Source organism: Mustela nivalis (assembly GCF_964662115.1).
Source record: "Mustela nivalis genome assembly, chromosome: 13".
Taxonomy (NCBI): Eukaryota; Metazoa; Chordata; class Mammalia; order Carnivora; family Mustelidae; genus Mustela; species Mustela nivalis.
Genome location: NC_139032.1, coordinates 7,809,595 through 7,823,285, shown reverse-complemented (window position 1 = coordinate 7,823,285; position 13,691 = coordinate 7,809,595). Strand labels below are relative to the sequence as shown.

Sequence of the window (13,691 nt, the reverse complement as noted above, 5' to 3'; positions counted from 1 at the left end):
ACATACTATATGCTGGCTACGGAACATAGGAAAACATAAAAAATTTAAAACCCTAAAATTGGGAGCTTAAAAGCTTAATTTTAAATTCTGCATGGCAGACATAAATTGTTATGCTTTTCTACGTTTTTTAATGTCTCAAACTAAAAAGGAGAATCCCCCTCAAAACCAGATGAGAGGGAGGGAAGGCGACGGGGACAGAAGAGAGGGGGTAGGACTAGGGGGGGAATGGGGAGACAGTGGGGCTCTGTAGGAACGGAAGAGCAAGGGGAGACACATTCGTGGTCGAGGACTCTGGGAGGCTAGCGAACCCCGTGGTAAGCGGACACGGAAACCCAGTTCCATAGAGATGCTTACAAGCACCCAAACTAAAGGAAGAATGAAGACGTTCTACAAGCCCTGAATACAGACAGACATTCTTAGAATCCAGGGAAAGACCCAGAGAAGTCCTTCTAGGAACAGCGCTACTCGTGGTCCTGAAGAACCGAAGAGACTGAGCATCCACGGATAAAATCCACGGACATTCACAGAGTAGCGGGGACCATCTGAACTCCCAACGGCCACTCTCAATTCATTCCTAGGATGCAGCATGGCCGCGTTTCTCTCACTTGAGAAGCCAGTAAGAGAGCAGAATTCACTTGACAGCTATATCCTGGGCCAATTTGTCAGGAAATTGGCCTTTTCTATGATGGAGGACCTACCCTGCATTTACATTTCTGAAACAGAAGTATGGGCAGTTAAACATGCCACCTGGTGACAGCCTACCTGTTTTGCTAGACGCACAAAAATCTATTCCCTTTTGGTAAATGAAAGAAGCTGGGTGGTGTGTGTTTTCTTTCCCCCCTAAGACTTTAACAATCACTGGTAAAACTAACAGCTTAAAAATTATTCAATGTTGGAGAGAAGAAACCATTCAAACATGTATTGATTGTTTCCTGTCATTAACTGAATACTGGTAATGGAGGAGGGTTCAAAACTGCAGGCGAACTACAGCCTCTCATTAATCCCAGCTGCTTAATTAAATCAAGTCCAAGGTTCTAATTTTATTGTGTCTTTTCAAATACTTGCATGCATTTATTACAACCGGGAGATTTTAGATGGCTAAAGTCACATCTGGCTGAATCTCCTCAGAAGAAATAGTCTTTTACTACAAAAGAGATTGTCTGAGACAATCTACTGACAGATTCCCTCCCTGTACTTTTTAAGGCTGTCAGAGAACAAAGCCATCATTCACAGCGGGGCTGATTTCTGTAAGCCACACATGATAAAAAGAAGAAAAGGTTAGCCTCTTGGCTTGACACTCACACTTCAGTCCCTGGAGAAGGTGGAATTGTATCACAGCATCTGGCCTGCACAAAACTAACCACGATTTGAGAAAATGTGTTTACAAATCCCTTCCTGGAACAGAAGGTAATTCAAATAAGAAATACAATAAGAAATCTACACGAGGTCGACAAGTGAATGTCAGAACCTAGAGGTCATTCAAGGCAGGACTTTAGCAAATTGGTGGTCGTGTTCAGGCATCAGAAATGTTTTATTTCTGGGAGGGAGAAATGCAGATTTGAACAAGGTGAGTGGCAGATCACCAGGAAGTATCTGCATATATGTTTGCCTAGTTTGAATGTGACCTTGATGTAGTGGAGACAGAGGAGACACTCTTCTCTGTAATCAATAGATGACTTTTCACCCCTTCCCCCTACCAGAAAGAAAAACTCTTGACCATGAAAAAAAAGGACACCTTGACAAGCTTCTTTAAAAGAGAAAAACTTGCCAAGTATTACCCCAGACTATCATGTTACTTGATCCATGTAATGTTCTATTTTTATCTCCTTTTATGAAAAGGCATGATTATATACTTTTTTAAATGCTATAGGAGATGCACGTGTCCCATCTTGAGATACACATGCAATCAGACCCCCAACCTCACATTCGGTGGGGGGCCTCCAGGGGTTGTTAAGTCCTCTAGGGGGCTTATCATTTCACAGTCGTATCTCCTGCTGATTCTCAGTTTCTGCTGAATGCCTCCCCACACCACCCACCCCTCTGGTCCCTCTACTCATCCCCTGTCCATTTAAACAGCTTCTTCTAATTTTCCCGCAGCGTTGTTTACTCCTGGCATGTTGGTACATATCACATTTTTATGGGAGGTCTGAAACCATGGTGGGAATTTTATCACAGCACCGCACATGTCCCAATCATATAAAATATAATAGCTTATTCTGTGCTACTTAGTTCAAACGAAAAGTGACACAGAATTACATGCAAATTCTGATTTTACTAACATGACCCATGATGAAAAAAAGAAAAAGGAAGGAAACTGACGAAAGTGTCAAGAGCGGTCATCTTACGGTAATAACATTATTCATTTTTGTCTCCTCCATCCCCGCCAATTTTCTAGATCTTCTCTGATGCACGTGCACCTCTACCATTCAACCTTCTCTTCTGGCTCCTGTAGCTTTGGATTTCCTTTTCCTATCTGTAGAGAAGCATCATCTCTGCCTCCGCTTATTGACCCGTTTCAAGGCTTGAGCTCTGCACCCACCATCTGCAGAGAAGAATCACATTCCAGGAACTTACGAGAGATGACCTCCCAACTCTTTGCTGCTCAATAGTGTGCAGAAAGTTCAGATGGAGAATTGCCTGGAGGTTCTTTCTTTTCCTTTATAGAATTAAACACGGGCAAAATGCCAACAATGAGGGATGTTCAATAAAGCAGTCCTATATAATTCAGTGGTAGTCACTGTGGGGCATTTGAGGAAATTCATCATCAGAGCTCAGAATAGCCTCTTTTTGAGTACCTTCGAGAATACTTAATTCTGTTCCCAGAGCCAGGGACAAGGGACAGGGGAGCTCTTCCTAAGAAACTGAATTTTCTTTTTTTTAAGCAGGCAACAGAAATTGCCTTAAAAAAAAAATTGAGAGGCAGTGTGCACATGTGCATGTGTGTGCGCGTGCACACGTGCACACACACGCTAGTGGTGGGGGAGGGGCAGAGGGAGAGAGAGAATCTTAAGTAGACTCTCTGCTGAGCAGGGAGCCCCATGTGGGGCTCAATCCCAGGACCCTGAGATCATGATCTGAGCCAAAATCAAGAGCCAGAAGTTTAACCGAGTCATCCAAGCACCCCAGAAACTTCATTTTTAAAAATCACGGAATGACAAGACATTTTCCTCTTTGCCCTGGTCACTGGGAAGCTCAGAGCAAAAATATCCCTTCCACAGGCATATATTTTCTAAGCCTAACTTAAGGCTATTTTTCTGTCCCCTTAGTCCTTATTATATTTCACATCCTTATTTTCCAAATTGTCTTGAAATCTTTATAAAACAGGACAACTGTGAGACAGGCACTTCGCTATAATGTTACAAAGGAACACAAACTTGGCCAGGGCCCAGGAAATGAGGGAAGCATATGATCAGAATTTCCTTGGACTCTTCAGTAAAAAAAAAAAAAAAAAAAAAAAAAAAAAGCCAACATCTTCTTTGGTAAAAAGAATGCTGACAAAAGAAATGAAAGATATTTCTTCGACCTTCAGTATTTTCTCTAAGAATCCTGGGCTGCTTTCTGTCAGAAAGCTGGATCCCTTTAAGAAGTTCTGAGCTAGCAAAATGTCTTCATTAAATACCTTCCAACAGCTCGTCTCCATGGTTTGTCCCAGGAAAACGTGTGCGCAGGAGAGTGCCTGGCTGCCTGCTTTCTATCACCGTAAGCATGCATTAATATGCACTTTGTAGGAAAAGAGTGTGGGTAAGGGAGAATTAGATGAATTTTTGTTCCAGGTCCCTCCCACGCAGAGCAGTAACAGGTCTTAACAGGGCTTGGCTGTGGATAAGTCAATAAAAGGTGACAAACCTGTACATTCAAGGCCACCTCCAGCTGAATAAAGGTTACTGTGTGGCTGTCAGTGCCTCAGTTACTCAGAGGTCCCCTGGGACTCAGTATGAAGTAAGAAGAAAGAACACCCTGACGTGTTCAGGGCTAGACAGATCTAAAGATGCCTGCTTTCATGTTTAAAACATTTCATGCAATACGAACCAGAGCTTGCACGTTTTCCTCCTGAAATGCTTTCTAGAAAAACTCCCATCTCTTTTTGCTGACTACAATTGCACCTTGTCACAAAGCTGTTCTATGTAGCCTCTGTGGTGACCAGTGCCCTTCTCCACAAAAAGAAGACCTCAAGGATGTCTGTATTATCTAACCAACACAGTGAAATAGAATACATTCTCACCATATGTCTGAAACCCTACATCTCACAACTCCTCACCACCAACCTTCAAAGGTGGTCTTTCTTTCATGTTGAAGACCACCATTTTCATGTTGAGGCTGAGACCACTAGTAACTTGTCCAGAGTCTACCAGAGGACAGAAACAGATTTTGAGCCCAGATCTAAGTCCCAATATACACTCTTAAACGTAACTTGATCGGATTCTGCTTGTCGGGAAGCACAGCAAATCTAAATGGTGGTGAGAATGTGAAGAAAATGGAACCCTTATAAGCAACCTACAGATTTGGTGCAATCCCTATCAAAATATCAACAGTGTTTTTCACACAATTCACACAAGTATTCAAACAAAGAATACTAAGATTTGTAGGAACCATAAAAGACTCCAAAGAGGGGTGCCTGGGTGGCTCAGTGGGTTAAAGCCTGTGCCTTCAGCTCAGGTCATGGTCTCAGGGTCCTGGGATCGAGTCCCATATTGGGCTCTCTGCTCAGCGGGGAGCCTGCTTCCCCCACCCTCTGCCTGCCTCTCTGTACTTGTGATCTCTGTCTGTAAATAAATAAATAAAATCTTAAAAAAAAAAAAAAACTCCAAAGAGCCAAAGCAATCTTGAGTAAGATAACCAAACCTAGAACTACTATAATTCCAGATCTTAAGATACACTACAAAGCTCTAGTATCAAAACAGTATGGTACTGGCACAAAAACAGACACATAGATCAATGGAACGGGATAAAGAGCCCAGAAGTAAAGCCACTATTATTGGGTCAATTAATCTACAACAAAGGAGACAAGAAGAGACAATGAGGAAAAGACAGTCTATTCAACAAACGGTGCTGGGAAAACCGGACAGCTACATGCAAAAAATGAATCTGAACCACTTTATATACCATACCAAAAAAAATCCTTAAAATGGATTAAAAACCTAACTGTGGGACTTGGGACCATAAAACTCCCAAAATAAAACAAAGGCAGTCGTCTTCTTGACACCGGCCTTACCAACATTTTTCTAGGTATGCCTCCTCAGGAAAGAGAAAGAAAAACAAAATGAACTATTGGGACTGCACCAAAATAAAAAGCTTTGGCACACCAAGGGGAACCATCAACAAAACAGAAAGGCACTACTGAGTGGAGAAGATATCTGCAAATGATGTATCTGATAAGGGCTTGTATGCAAAATGTAAAAAGAACTTCTGCAACTCAACACCAAAAGACAAATAAGCTGATTAAGAACAGGCAGAGGATCTGAAGAGACACATTTCCACAGAAGACATAGAGATGACATATAAAAGACATACAAACACGTGAACAGATGCTCAACATCACTCATCATCTGGGAAATGCAAATCAAAACCACAACAAGGTATCACCTTCTATCTGTCAGAATGGTTAGAACCAAAAAGGCAAGAAATAGCTAGTTTGGAGAGGACAGGTAGACAAAGGAAGATTTGTGCACTGTTGGCAGGAATGTAAATTGGTGCGGCCACTGGGGAAAACAGCCTAGTGATTCCTCAAAAAAATAAAAATAGAAATAGCATATGATCTAATAACTTTGCTACTGAGTATTTACCCAAAGAAAACAAAAACACTAACTCAAAAAATATATATATGGACACACTTATGTTTATATGGCATATTGCCATATGGTCATATGGCAATTGTCCCAGCAGCCAGATTATGGAAACAACCCAGTGTCCATCAGTAGATGAATAGATAAAGAAGAGGCGGTACATACACACACACACACACACACACACACACACACACGGGAATATTACTCAGCCATAAAGAAGAAAGAGATCATGCCATCTGCACAAACATGAATAACCTACCTCTAAGAGGGTGTTTGGGTCTCTAAGAGCACGTTTTGGTTGGCACAGTGACTGGAGGTGTGTTGCTGGCCTTTAGTGGGAAGGACCAGGAATTCCAGACAAAGCAACGCAGGTGACACATACTAGACATCTAGAAAAATGGCTCACACGATCCCAAGAGCCAAAAATATTCCACCAGGCACCAAGGACTTCTTCCCTGTTTGCAGTGATCTGAGCCTAGATCCTGGTTCTATTTTATATAAAAGCACAATGTATCTGGGTGCTTTTAAAATACACTGTAATTTTGGGGCGCCTGGGTGGCTCAGTGGGTTAAAGCCTCTGCCTTCAGCTCAGGTCATGATCTCAGGGTCCTGGGATCGAGCCCCTCATAGGGCTCTCTGCTCAGCGGGGAGCCTGCTTCCCCTCTCTCTCTCTGCCTCTCTGCCCACTTGTGATCTCTGTCACATAAATAAATAGATAAATCTTTAAAAATACACTGCAATTTCTAGGAACGCAGCTATCACGTACAGTACAAGGAAGACTGTTTATTTGGTTTAGAACATTACTAATTGTGGCTCATCATTCCCAAATATCACATCACTAAGAGCTATGCCCCTTGGGACGGGAGTTTCCAACTCACGATTCCTGTAACGGTCGGCAGACATGCTCATGAAGATTGTGCATGTGCAACATCAGACTGCCACATTGTGTCTGCTGCGGTTGGGTCATATGGCTTTATTACAAATTGCTTTTGATTCCTTTTTCCTTTATGCTACTCTTAGGACGTTACTCCAATTATATTTTGGGGTTATATGCACACCTATGATATAATCTATGATTTCTACTGCATGATAGGGAAGGGGCATTTCAAGATTCAGCAACTGAGAGTTGAGAACCACTCCCCTCTCTCATCAAACACAGTGCAGACTCCTGTCTGGGCCACGGGGATCTTCAGGAGGAGGGCAGGGGGGAGGGAGAGCCTCCTACTCAGTATTGTCCCAGGCAAGGGAGCCCCATGCAACAAGCTTCTCGGGACCCCGACCGCCCTCTTGCTGAATTCATCCACTCAAGCCATTCACTGAAGGCCAGAACCCTTGCTTTTGGAAACAAGGCTCCAGTATATCTGTGTACCCCTAGTGCTTTTAATAGAGGCCTTTCTATACGTCAGTGGTGTATGATCGCCCAGCCCACCCACAAGGCTGACATACAATACGGGAGGGTGTTGAGATTTTGGTTCCCTTTCCCCCTACCAGGAGGGTCACTAAGGCCCTTATGCCGATGGTCTCATCCCTCCCCTTCCCTTATAACTTTAAGTTCTGACTATCAAAACACTGTCAGAGCCAATGTCTCACTGGATCCTGCATGAAAACCAGTGACCATCACTCACATGCACCTTCTCTCTTTGGAGCCAGATGAAAGGCTGTAGGAGATAAGTAAGGTGAAAACTCTCTCCTTACACCAGCCAAACTAAGTGAGGTTCAAGGGCGCCACGCTCAGGAGTCACAGGACCCAGATGCAAACCCCAGTTTCTGAATCCAAATGCCAGCCCTCATCACATCACATAGGAGAGATAAAAATGGAAAATGTTGCAAAGCCATCCCAGGGTCAAAAAAAGTCCCTTCCACAACACTCCTTGGAAAATGTATCCTTTGTTTCTTAAACAAGGCAACAGTCATCCTCTGGACAAGCAGAGGGGGCATTATTTACATTTGGGGTGTATCTTACCACCAGTAGCGTCCAGAAATCCTAACACACACACACACACTGACACAATCTCCTACCGGTTACTCACTCAGTTGCTTATCAGTGGACCGTGTCCAGGTAATTTAAAGTTTTATCAAGGGGTTGCAAATCTCATGTTATCAAACATGGCTGCTATCATGGAGTTATCAAACATGTCTGCTATCATGGAGTTATCAAGCATGGCTGCTATCATGGAGTTATCAAGCATGGCTGCTATCATGGAGTTATCAAACATGGCTGCTATCATGGAGTTATCGAGCATGGCTGCTATCATGGAGTTATCGAGCATGGCTGCTATCATGGAGTTATCGAGCATGGCTGCTATCATGGAGTTATCAAGCATGGCTGCTATCATGGAGTTATCAAACATGGCTGCTATCATGGAGTTATCAAGCATGGCTGCTTACTGTCGGCCACGTTCCTGAACTCAGAGGTCCTATGGAGCCTGGGGAAGAAGAGAAAGTTTTAAGAGGGCCACTTTTTAGTGTTATTCCCCACCAGAGCAGGAGAGCTCTCTGCTCCGAAATCCCACATTGCTCTGGCGAGGGCCATTCTCCCTTTCCCGCACGGAGCATGGGCACCTCGCCATCTCTCTGCATGAGGCATCTCTGCACTCCCGGAGGGCTGGCCGGGTTCTGGCCGAAGGGCTCTCCTGCTCTCAGATCCGTCAGCGCAGGCAGCTCCGTGAGCGGGAATGGCTGTGGGCTTCCAGACGCTGGACGCAGGTGCTCAGGCCATGAACTGGAGCATCTCCAGGCTGCAGGCAGGGGACAGACGTGCTCCCCCAGTGCCCACTCAGCAGAGCTCAGACCTTACGAACGGCGTATGGTCCATGTCATCTAGATCACTGAGCGAGCACCACGGATCGCATTCAGTGGTTACAACGACACGCGGCGGAAGCCTACTGTTAACTTCTTTCCATGAAGCCATTTCAGTGCCATACAGGTCTGTGTCCGGTCCCAGACTCTGCGCTGCCAAGTTACACAGGGATTCCAGTATAAAGTGTCACGTGTAGGAGAGGCCCATGCTATGTGTTCCATAAGGCCAGAACTTTATGAAGGCCTCAGACATGTTGGGTCTGAGCTTAGATCCCGGCGGGGATTTCAGGAGGTCATAGGAAGTATTCCCAGGGTGCAGATTATCCTCATTAACCCCTTAAGGCCCTTTAAATGTGTGCATGTTGCAGACTCCTAGTTGTGTGGGCTCCAGGGTTGTGACCCCCAAAATTACAGGAATGTCGATACAGCTGAAGAGACTGGACAGAGTCCTGAAAGTTTAAGAAGACCAGAAGGAAGGCCAAGCTACAGGGTGACCACAAAGTAATGTTTTATGACCCTCGGCCTTTTCGGGCATAACAGCATGTACATAACGGCAACAATTTCATGTGCCCCTTCCCACGTGATACTAACAACCAAGGTCAACGATAAGCTGTGAGATAAAGCGTGACTGCAGCAGCGGGTTCTGAGTCGGAAGAGGGGGTGATGAGCTCACGGAGACAGGTGGGGGGCAGGAGGCTCCAAGTGTCCCCCGCCTAAAGGGGTTAGCCTTGGGAAGGAAAGACTCTGGTGATTTCTTAGCAAGTGTAATGCGTCCAACAGGGAAAGCTGAGAAGATGAACTTGGCCATCCGATCACAAATAAATGCCACAAGCCAATGCAAATAAATCAGACTCCCAACATACCCTCAAGAAGATTTTTTTTTTTTAATTAAACAAGGGAGTATTTGGGGAGAAAACCACAAAGAGCCCTTCAAAAGCCCAGATAACCACATGAAAAGGCACAGTCGGCTCGCTGCTGGGGTTGTAAACCCAACACACACGCGTGCCAAGTCTAGACGCAGGACAGGTATCTACAGCCGAGACGGGTTTAAATGGCCAGTAACACCGCCTTCCGGAGACACCTCAGTGATTAAGCAAACGAAGATTCTGCCGGAGCAGAAACTCCACGTGACAGGGAACAGACCTGTGAGTGGAAATCAGCAGATTACAGCCTTTTCACATCTGAGTCCAAGGAAACCGGAAGAGGATTGACCTGATTGGTCAAAAGTTCCTGCTTTCTCCTTCAATTTCGAAATAATCCGTGTTATAATATTTCCAATAATTCCTCCGGCGGATCTTCCCCTGAAGCAGACTTGACTTCAGGAAATGCTAAGAGAGCCACAAGGCAGAGTTCCATCTATCTTCATAGTCTGTGTATTATCTCCCATGGGCAGAACCTGCTGAGATTTCTAGAGAGAGTGAGCCAGGAGGCAGGGCCCAGATCAGATCCGGCCGGCGGAGTGAAAAAAAAGGGAAAAGAAGCAACCTGTTGATGTGACTAAAATTCCCTCGCAAAGACAGAAAATAGGACTTTACCTGCCACAAATGATAACTCCTGTTTTTTTTTCTTTTTTCAAGTAATTAAGAGAATTTCTTCTGTACTCTGCCATAAGCCCCTAATCAAAACAACACAGGGAGATGGGATGTTTTTGTTTCTCTTTTTAGTGACTCCCGTCTACGACTCAGGGGTTTTGCCTAAGAGGAGCCAATGATAACACAGATCCTACTTGGTATCTCTTGTTTTGTTCTGTCATTTCGCTTTTGTCTGGCTCCAGAAAAAAAAAAAAAAGTGCTAGATGAACGTCAACTCTAAGAATGGCCATTTGGGAGAAAAGAAGGAGAAACTATAAAAATGTTCAGTGTGCCTTTTTAAAGCCTGTGACGTAGAGTTCATCAAGAGACCTCAGGTACGTGAAGGCATCTTGCCACCTTTAGCATCGATGCCCATCTTTCCATATGTGAGATTTTTAACTCAAACAATCCGAGGACACTGGCTTTAACCCTGAAAGTTGATCTATGCGTGAGTTCCTCCAAACTGCCACACGGGAATTATTCTCCCGAGCGTGGGTCCCCCGTCTCCTCCGGGGAGTAATGATGTCATGTTTGCAGAGTGCTTTGAACCTTCTCCGAAGAAAGGCAGTGTGTGTGCAAAGTCAAGACATTCTTCACACACTATGTAAGACAGAGCCTTCGTTTTTTTCTGTTTCATACTTACAACACTGCCCCTCTAGCCAGGCTACGCTATAAAAGAGAGAGAAGATCTTCCGTGACCTTCACAGATTTTCTCTTGAATGTTCTGAATAGTCTTTATGCCAACCAGCCCTCTCTCCCTCAGCTCTTTGTTCTTTCTTGGCATCTTTGGCAAAGCCAAGAGAGCAAGGAAGAAATGCAAAGAGACAAAACTAAACCACCCTCCACCCACCCTACAGTCACTTCTTCCCAGAAAGTTGCCTCTGAAATTCCCCAAGAGAACCGCAAGAAATGAATTAAAAGATCTGTTTGTATAGTCATTCCAATTCAATGCATAAACATGGCAGGCCTCCTAAGTATTTAAACCATAATTCTTACCCTTCTAGGTGCTTACTTCTGATGGCAGGAAAGGAATACATTTTGATTGCAGAGAAGGAGGTTGGTGATATTGGGGTGTTCGTGTTAAGGAGGTGAAAGGTAAACATTAGATCTAGGGCAAATCTTCTCCCAAACCCCATTATCCCAATTCCTGGATTATCACCCTCTCCATCTCTACCTCTAAAAGACCTCTGATCGGTGCTTCCAAATGGTCTTCCATTATCCTCTCCCCAAAGCAAATCCAAGTCAATTTACGAACAAGCTCTGATTGGGGTCATTAGCCATCAATCATCCTTCCATTTGGGTCAGTAAGCAAGAGGTCCCCCCCGCCCCATCTGTAGAAGAAAGTCCCTCCAAAGGGTGAAGCTTTGTATCTCCTTCACATGCAAGAATTGTCCGTCCAGAAAAATCATTAGATCCAGCCCAGAAATCTGCTGTAATAAACACACCTTCCGAGAGAGCTCCATGTCTCCTGGATCAGGGCAAACCGTTCTTAAGATCTCAAAATAGAATTCTAATCTCTAGGAGGTGCTAATTCTAGTCCCACGGTGGTGGGCACAACCGCAGCTGTGCTTTGTGATCCTATCAGATCAGCTGAAATCCCAATTCATTTATGTTCAAAAAACACACTTTCTCTCCCACACAATTTATTCAAGGGTTCCTTTAAGATGGCAGTGGAAGACCCAGCTTCTGTTGGAAGTGCTTCTCCAAGCACAATGGACTCCCCTTAACTTTTTGATCTGTCTGTCCATTCATTCCCGACTTCTGACTCCAGGAATCATTAAGTGGTCTTTCCTCTCTTAGACGGCAAACTCTGTCATGCCTCATAATTGAGTGGGCACTCGATAAATGAACGCTATAGTGCTCTGAGGGATAATGCACTTCCTATTGGCAGCAAATCCGGGAGAAACTTCCTTAGAAGAAAGCACTGTCAATTACCACTTAACAAGCCTGAATTTTGGCTCCCAGAGAAAAAGCAAACAAAACAGTAACAGCTCACCCCCAACAGCAGCCACATCGCTATCTGGCCCCTGCCCTCCAGTCCCCTGGCAAGTGGCTGGCCCCACAGCAGGTCCTTGTTGGTCGACTGACTCAGAGAGGCTGGAGAACGGCGATACGTCATCCATCACTGATAGGTGGACGTCAGCTGGGTGCCTGACCGTCTGGCTCTGCGGAGCGGCTGACCTCCCGTGGTCTTTGGCTCTCATACAGCTCACACATCGAGCTGGGATCAGAGATGTCAGCCGGCAGCAGGAGGCGCAGAGAGGCCAGGGAGGCCATTCTGGAACACTAGCAGGGGATTTGCTCTTTCCTCTGCCGCGGCCACCCCAACTTCCCTGACTCCCCAGGGGGAGGCCTCTTCCAACCTGATTGCACCGGCCTGCCTTCTCTGCTACCCTGGGCCAGGCCGGAGCTTCACGCTGGACACCGAGTGATCCGCAATTAGAATGAGAGTCACCTCGGAAGTTCACGCCCGGGCCCCATGTCCAAATTGGTTATCAGATTGGTCTAGAGTAGAATTTCAGTGTGGGTATTCTGGAAAGCTCTCCAGGGGATCTGCACGTGCAGGCCCACGGCCTGCCTTCATTCCAACCCTCGGCCCACCCTGCAATCCCTCTGCCTTTTACAGGGGGCGCTGAAGACAACAGCAACAACAAACATCACTTCTGACAATAGTACCTGGCAATTCCTGGCCTTTTTCCTTTTTTTTTTCTTTTTTTTTTTTTTTAGATTTTTATTTATTTATTTGACAGACAGAGATCACAAGTAGGCAGAGAGGCAGGCAGAGAGAGAGGAGGAAGCAGGCTCCCTGCTGAGCAGAGAGCCCGATGCGGGGCTCGATCCCAGGACCCTGAGATCATGACCTGAGCCGAAGGCAGAGGCTTTAACCCACTGAGCCACCCAGGCGCCCCTCCTGGCCTTTTTTTCTATGCCAGGCACTGCTCCAAGCGCTTTACTCATAGGAATGCCCTGAATTCTCATAAGAAGTGGGTGCATTCACCATTCTTATGTTTCAGGTGAAAACACTGAGGCATAGGAAGAGGTTAAACAATTTGCCTGGAACTTCAGAGCCAGTCGGTGATAGAGGCAGGCTTTGAACCCAGGAAGACTGGCTCCAGCACCTTTTCTCTCTCAACCATTCACCTATGCTGCCTCTTCATATTCCAAGCACAAAGGCTTTCAGCAATCACAGAGGGGCCCTGGGATCCTGTATGGACATAATCATCTACTCAGAGAACCGTATTTCTGAATACACACATCTGCTCCCACTACCCCGACCAGAAACCTTTGATGGCTTACTAACTGTTCACAGGATACAAATCCAAGCAATATACAAACACCTTCCTCGATTGCACTGGGCAAACCTTCTGGTATCTCCTCCCACCGTCAGCCACTCTACCCTCCAACAATTCCAAATGACACAGTTCCTTCCCACCATAGGACCCTAACAATAGGCTTGAGAACAAGGACTGCCCCCTCCACACTGCGGATATGGTTGTTATCGGCATTCCCACTCCTCGTGAGTGTGTTTCTGAAA

At 45.3% G+C, this 13,691-nt stretch overlaps 1 protein-coding gene across 2 annotated transcripts in view; it reads right to left on the bottom strand.

Annotated features, from left to right (window-relative positions):
* Positions 1 to 13,691, bottom strand: part of LOC309845913 (uncharacterized protein) — a 120,793-nt gene that overhangs the window by 100,660 nt on the left and 6,442 nt on the right. The window lies entirely within an intron of this gene.